This window comes from Canis lupus, chromosome 29 (genome assembly GCF_048164855.1).
Source record: "Canis lupus baileyi chromosome 29, mCanLup2.hap1, whole genome shotgun sequence".
NCBI classification, from domain to species: Eukaryota; Metazoa; Chordata; class Mammalia; order Carnivora; family Canidae; genus Canis; species Canis lupus.
In genome coordinates this window covers 23,793,851-23,801,853 of record NC_132866.1, presented here as the reverse complement: position 1 = coordinate 23,801,853, position 8,003 = coordinate 23,793,851, and the positions used below count along the sequence as shown (strand labels likewise).

At 41.9% G+C, this 8,003-nt stretch overlaps 1 long non-coding RNA gene across 3 annotated transcripts in view; it reads right to left on the bottom strand.

The window, feature by feature from the left end:
* Positions 1–453: 453 nt before the first annotated feature.
* The window catches only part of LOC140620900 (uncharacterized), a 61,684-nt gene continuing 54,134 nt past the window's right edge, over positions 454–8,003 (bottom strand). For all 3 annotated transcript variants that reach the window (XR_012020639.1, XR_012020638.1, XR_012020641.1), the window contains one exon: positions 454–3,356. This is a non-coding gene — a long non-coding RNA (uncharacterized lncRNA). The remainder of the gene's footprint in view (positions 3,357–8,003) is intronic.

Below are 8,003 nucleotides of genomic sequence, written 5' to 3'. Positions count from 1 at the left end.
GGTGCATGGAGCCTGCTTCTCCCTCTGCCTGTGTCTCTGCCTCTCTCTCTCTCTCTGTGACTATCATAAATAAATAAAAATTAAAAAAAAATTAAAAATCAAAGATTTGGGGGGGAGGGGCACCTGGGTGGCTCAGTCAGTTAAGCATCTGACTCTTGATTGCAGCTCAGGTCATGATCTCAGGTTCCTGGGGTCCAGCCCTGTGTTGGACTCAGCAAGAAGTCTGCTTCATATTCTCTTTCCCTCTCCCTTTGCCCCTCTGCCCCGTGCACTCGCTCTCTCTCTTTCTAAAATAAATCTTATATTATTTTTTAAAAATCAGAGATTTGGACTTACAAAAATGTTGACCTTCTAATCTGCACAGTTTCTATTTTCTATATTATTCCAAAGTTTTATGATGAACATATGATCATTTCATAATTTAAAAAAGAAAGAAAGTAAAAGTCACATCAAATATCCATAATGGATTTCCAGATTTAGCAGGCTTCCAGGTATTTTATTCAAGTCCTTTTAAATAAAGTTTTAAAAAATGTGATAAGGCTGTTCTGCAATACTAATTATGAAACATAGTTAAAATAGGGACGTTCATAGGTCAAAGATGGACAATAACTTCTAAAGAGACTTATGGTCGCATAATATCTGCTGGAGAATGGTTTATTGGTCTTTATAAATGGAAAACGAAACTGTAATTACTTAGTTCCTTCGCAATGAGTATTAAAGATACAGGAAATCATTACTCAAGATTCTTGGCAAAGGAAATGGCTCTTATGTTGCCCTCTGCTACTCTTTTATTTCTTTCACAAAAGTAGAGAAACTTCTCTGCTTAGCAATTTTACTGGCGATGCCTCATCCATAAGTAATTTGCTGTTGTTAACAAATGTTGGAACAAAACGACACCAATTAAGGTTCTGAGTGGTTATCAAACATGGCAAGAAATTGTGCATGAACTGTGGGATGAAGAACTTAGCTTGAGGGAGGCGATGCCTGCTGCTGAAAAACATTTTAAACAGAAGCGAACCTAAAAACCCAGTGTCTTGCCTGATCTTTAGCACCCACCTGATGCTTTGATACAGGGTGGGTAGCTCAAGGTTCTAAACTGGAATTCTGGAAGCCATGGGCCTGGGTGAGAGCACCTGTGGAAGACATGGAATGCAAGGCGAGTAGGCTCAAACTGGCCCCGCCAGCTCTGGAAAAGAGGCTGTTCTCCAAACAGTTTTCCACGTACAGTATACGCTTTTTATGAGTGTTTATCGATGTATTGTGCAAACTTCCTTTCTTTGAATGGAGTCTCTCCCACTCAGCTCTCAGAATTAAGGGTTCACATCCCATCCCTGGCTGATCTAGGGCACCACCTCCACCTGTGGGGACAGGCTCATGGTGTTGTCACAAGGATCTTGCCTTTGATGAGCTATGGATCCAGGTTCAATGTCAGGATTCTGTATTTATTAGCTATGTGGTCTTAGTTCTCTAAACTCCCTAAGCCTCATTTCCTCTTTTGTTCTTATGAAGAAAGTGAAATAGAAAACATCCAGAGCATCACAGGTTCATCATAAGGGAGCATTTCAGCATTTCTTCTGCCCACCCTCCGCACTTCCTCTGCGCCTCCCTGGGATACCTGTGTAGCAGAGCACAGACTCCTTACCAGGAGGATGGAAGCAGGGGAAGGCTCCGACCCCCTAAAGCATGCTCCTTGCACCCCTCGGGCCACCTGTGCCCTACTTTAACCCATCTGACAAACCCAGTGCTGCCTCTCCTCCCTTCCGTAGGAAACAATGAAATAAATTTAGAAAAGGCAACCCCTAAACCATCCACACCATCCCATGAGTGATTACACCTGTTCTTTTGTCAAGTCGCAAAGAGGCTCCATACCAATAATTTTGCAGGAGAGACAGGGGGCTGGGATGATGCAGGAGACAAGGAGCCAGCCCCTGAGGTGGCTGCTGGCGGACGGATGCTGCATTGCTAAACTCAGCCACGCTTGCCAGCTGAACGGCTCTTTTTCTTTATAACAAATCTGAGACCAAGGAGGTCCTTCTGAGAGCCTATCATTAACTTTGTTATTATGGTTATTATCAACAATGTGCCAATTTTCCTACATCTTTTAGGATCTTTCAATTACTACATGCTGAGTTTTTCTTCTCCTTCTTTTTCCTGGTCCCTGCACCTTCCCCCCTACCCCAAGTGCCCCGATTTCTTGTCTTTCCTCTTCCCAAATTGTTTTCCCTATAAAAGAATGGCAGCGACAGGGATGGAAGCTCACTCAGCAGGATCTGGAATCTCTCTGATTGAGAGGAAAGAAATATTTGTGTATTATTCAACGTCCTCCAAGTCATTCATCAGATATTTCATTTTTCAGTAAAGTCTTTTCCTTATCTTAAAGCCACTGACATGAATATATATCATGAAGTTAAAAAGATCGAATTACACTTCACTGGCTACTGCTAAGATTCATGGAGGCTCAAAGCCCAGCTAGTCCCTGGGTGTACCAAGCTGCGGTATTTTACGTTTGTTTTGTTTTCTTTTTTTCTTTCACAGTGAACACACGCTAACAGGGTTTGTCTCTTCATTGTGATATGGGAATGATTGAAAATATACTCTGTATCACTTGATAAAAGACCTTTGCCAAAAAGGAGAACAGTTTTGTCATTTGAACATATTTCCCAGGAGCCCTGAGATGTGCTTAAGCCTGGTTTAATGGGATATTTTTGAGCAGCGATGCTAGCTGATGTGCCAAAGGCAGAAGCTTCTGTGTGGGGTCACTGGCCCTGGGAGACTATGGAAATCCCCCATGTTTCAATGCAGATTAGAATGCTGGCTGATAGGCTTGCTCCCTGGTAGCTAAGGTACCTGCAGGCAGTCTGGCAGTTCATCCATCCACATGTTGTTCCTGAGAGTGTACACCTAACAGGCTGTGATCTCCTAGAGTTGCTAGAACACACTGCCACAAACCAGGTGGCTGAAAACAAGAATTTTTTCCATCACAGTCCTAGGGCTAGAAGTTCAAAATCAAGGTGTCAGTTCCTTCTGAAGGTTCCAATGAAGAATCCATTCCCCACCTGTCTCCTAGATTCTGGTGGCTGCTGGTGATCCTTGACATTCTTTGGCTTATAGCTACATCACTCTGATGTAGCTTCCATCTTCATAGGGTTCCTCTGTGTACTGTCCCCTTCTTTCTTATAAGGAGACATGTCATTGCATTTAGGGTACACCCAGTTAATCCAAGATGATTTCATCCAAAGACTTAATTTTATCTGCAAAGATCCCTTTTCCAAGTAAAAAATCTGTCATGTTCTCAGGTTCTGGGTGAATACATCTTTTCATGGGTCATCATTTCAGCTCATACCATAGACCTATTCCTGGAAAAAAAAAAACACAAAGATTTAAGCAAAAAAATAAAAGTTGGGATCACCGTCTAGTGGCCTTAGCTCTCAGCATCCAATGCCAAGCCCTGTGATCCACTTCTTCCTTCCCCAAAGCTTACCAGGTCAATGTCCCAGTCCTTTTGGCTCTCTAAAGTGAATACAACCTGTCTGCTATGACTATTTTTCTCGTCTGCCTTTTATAAGCTATTATTATTGTTAGACACCATAACTTGTATCAGCCCTTCAATCCCATAAGCTAAATGGTTTATTATTAACAAGACACTACCCACTAATACCTGCATCCCCACTTCTCTTTGAGGGAGGAGAGAGAATGATCCCATTTCTCAGACTCTAGGACACAGATCAGGCCTCCCTTGCTAGTCGTTTGGGTCACTGTGTTGCTATGATGTGGCCAGCCCACAGCCACAAAAAAAAAAAAAAAAATTTCTCATGAATTCATGCAGCTTTCCATATTTTCATGGCATAGACTAACTCTATTCTGGGATGTCAATGGAGCTTGCAGACGGAGGGAGGGTGGATGGGGAGGCAACCTCAGTGTTTAGACTGGGCCACAGGGATCATTCAGATTTCTACAAGACCGTCTGCACTAGGGTGGCCCAGGTCTCAGGAACAAGAAGGTGGAAATTTGTTTTCCTTTGTCTTTTTCCTTGAGACTCTGGGGAAACTCTCAGGTAGAAGTGTTTGAGATAAGAATGAGACATTCAAATACTTAGACTTCATTGAAGCCATCCATATTAATTCTGTGACATCTTACCATGACTTCATAGAAACTGCATGTTAAGTTTAAAGGGTTTCATTTTTCTTCATCTGATCATGGGAAGCAATTTCATGCGACTCTCCACACTCTGGAGGCAACTATTCAGAAATTAACATTCAGAAACTACAACTGAATTTACAAGCTGGAGAAGGGTATGGGGCGGCACATGGAGAGACTCTGTGAGATGAATGAGAGCAAAGGCAGTCTTCAGAGACTGAGGACCCTTTTTCCAACATACATACATGGTCCAACACTGCCTAGGCAAATCCAGCCCCTCTCCAGAAGGATTCACATACTATACTCCAGATGCACCCTGGATGATTCTAGTCTCTGGACTACTTGAGCCTGGGAGGCTCTAGGCCCTTCATCATCTAAATCCTAACCACCATAGAAAAGGCTCAGCACAGATGTGACCTCTCAGCAAGGCTTCCTGGTGAAGCCAGCTCAATTCTGCTCATCTGTCCCTGCTCCCCATAGCATTTGCTTGTGCTACCTCTGGTATGCTTGCTGTCACCATTTGACTTTTCTCACCTTTACCCATGAGCAGTAAGAGGCAGAGAGAGATGTAGCAGAAAGGGCACAGAACTTGAAGGCAGATGTCTTAGACTCTAGTTCCAACTCATTTCATATTATCTGGCTTCTTTAGGCTAGTAATCAGCCTATCTGGGCACATTTCCTCCGCTATGAAATAGGAGTCAGAACTGAAGAGAAATTGTGTTTGCTCTGCCTATCTTATCAGGTCATTGTATGTATCAAATGAGATACCCCATCCTGTAATGAATTTAATATACTGGCTCAGAGCTGCCACCACAATGAGATGAGTTGGAAGGCAATTTCCTGGCTTCTCCCTACACCTGTATTTGCACTTCTTTGCCGGCAGCTGTGCACCTGGTACCAGTGTCTGTGAGTGTTGGCTGCTAATGTATCACAGCTGCTCCTGCCCCAGAGGGATCCTCATATCTCTTGGAAGCAACACCCCAACCCTATCCATTGATGGGGCAAGTCTGTGGTATTGTTTATGCTCCTCAGCCCCCTGGGATCAAGTCAAAACTAAATCTAATCTGAGACTAAGTCCTTGCTGGATTCTTTCTCTCTTTTCCACCTTCTTCCTTCCTTCTTTTAGATCAACCTCTTAACAAATTACCTGCCCCAAATCTCTGTCCCAAGCTCTCCTTCTTGGAAACCCAACCTAAGACACGATCCTATGGTGGTCAGGTCACAAAACAAGACATCTCCATTCTTGTGATTCAAAGTGCTTGCACAGATATAAGAGATATAGGACACCTACACTTTCTTCAATATAATATCTCAAGGAGCAGGAGAAACAAGTTCTCTGACCACCCACAAACCCAGCTAGCTGAGTGCTTCAGTCCCAGTGTCCAGCATAGAGGCCAGTGGGATACACAGCACAGTGGAGTCCTCTTGTCTCAAGACCAGTACTGTGGCCTGTCACAGCAGCGAGCCTCCCTCTACCAGGAATGCTCTTTTGTGTTTGCTGAGCCCCCAAACTCAAGAATGATTATCATCTATACAAGCTGAGCTTTCTTTAAAGTGATTGTTTAGTGGGAACATCTGGTGTATGAATGGATTATATGTTTTTTTCTCTTCTCTCCCTCCAGTCAACACTAAGTGAATACTTTGAAAGGATGCCCTGCTTCCCTCCCAAGGACTGGAGAACTGCTTCATTATTTAACTCTGTGCTTTCGTCACTACACAACTGTTTTCACATTGCGCTTGCCTGGCGGGAAGGGATACAAGCCACAACTTGTGAGATTTTCTTGCTAATTAAAAGTTTCCAACAACTCTGTTTGCCAGAGAGAATGCTGCCACATTACCTTGTTCAATTATTGCTAATTAAGACCAGCTCACCATTCCCAAAAATCGCTTTAAGTCCTGTGTATTTCTAGCTTTTTTTTTTCTTTAGTCACTCTGAATAGTCACACATTCACACAACTGAATATCCACTCATATTGTCTCTTTTATTGAAGTATAGTTGACATACAATGTTATATTAGTTTCAGGTGTACAGAATAGTGATTTTCTTCCATGCATTCTGTGCATTAGACTACGCATCATGGTAAGTGTAGTGGTCATCTGTCATTATTACAATAGTATTGACCATATTTCCTATGCTGTCCATACATTATCTTTTACTTAATTACATTCAGCCTTTTCTAGGTCATTCTTTACAATTGTCCTTCCCATAGGCCATAGCTATCCTGAAGGTCATTGGTGAATGTGAACTTAGACTGCATCTTGTTGTTGCCAATGGTGTGGGTTAGTCTGGGTAAAAAATCTGGATGACACCTTCTGTATAGTGTAGTAATGAAGACTGCAGGTGCAAAATGGGGTCTCCTTTGCCCAGTGATTTGGGCAAGTGACTTAACATCACTAAGCTTTAACTTTGTTTCATCTCAAAGTGCAAATAATAATACTATGCACTTCGTGGTACTATTTGAGGATTATAGGAGATAATTAATTATTGCATCCCACTTAGCTCCCATTTATCAAATACTAATTTCTGTGCCTCTGGCCTGAGCATTATTCATGTGTCTTGGATTGGGGCTCTCAAGAAAAATGTGTTTGCATTTTATAGGAATTAGCCAAGCCAAATCAACATACTCCTCCTGGTTGTGCTCAGACTATGGTGTACCAGAGAGAAACTAACCAATCTGTCAAGTGGACTAAATGGTCTATATTATCTGAAATGATGAGCCAGTGTTTATAAACACAGAGAAGCCGAAGTACCCTGTAGTTGGCTTTTGGAGTCTGAGCTATCCTCAATCTGCTGATAGAAAATCAGACTGTCCTTCACTTATTGCAATTTTGTTCTATCCCTACATGGTGGCTTTAGCCATGGTTTCAAATTTTCCTCTTCTACTTTTTCCAAAGAATTCTTAGCACAGAGGTTTTTCTTTTCTTTTTCCCATTCTAGAGAACTATCTGAGCACTGTGAGGTTAGGGCCTAATGCACTATATGTCTGGAATAGAGTAAGTTCTTTTTTTATTATTCAAGTATAATTAACATACAGTGTTATGTTAGTTTCAGGTATACAATATAGCGATTCAACAATTCGATTCATTAGTCAGTGCTCATGACGGTAAGTGTGCTCTTAATCCCCATCACCTGTTTCATCCATTCCCCCACCTACCTCCCCTCTTGTAATCATCAGTTTGTTCTGTGTATTTAAGAGTCTCTTTGTGTCTCTTTTTTCTTTGTTCATTTATTTTGTTTCTTAAATTCCACATAAGAGTGACACATGAAAAGATGCTCAACATCACTCATCATCAGGGAAATATAAATCAAAACCCCCATGAGATATTACCTCACACCTTTCAGAATGGCTAAAATCAAAAACGCAAGAAATAACAAGTGTTGATGAGGATGTGGAGCAAAAGAAACCCTTGCGCATTTGGTAGGAACTCAAGCTGGTGTAGCCACTGTGGAAAACAGTATGGAGATTCCTCAAAAATTTTAAACATTGACTATAGAGGAAATTCTTAATAAATGTTTGTTGAGGGCATCAAGTGGCAATCATGAAAAGATACTGTCTTAGGATAAAATTCTCATGTCTATGTTAAGTAGGCTCTGGTCATGAACTGAGGCCTTGCATAAATGATCTCTAGATCAGACTTTGTTCTTGGTTTCTGGCTTTCCAGTTCTAAGCTCCAGCTTATGGCGCTCACCCTCTCTGTCTCTCAGAAAGTGCATGATCTCCCATCTCTGATTTCCTCTGCCTTCCTATTCCTTTTTGTGTTTACTCTCCCTTCCAGCATACCCTCCTGCAACTGGAAGGATTCAAGCTAAGATTCCTACAGGGAAGTTTCAGAGAGAGGGAATCTAATTAATTCTAGTTAATTCA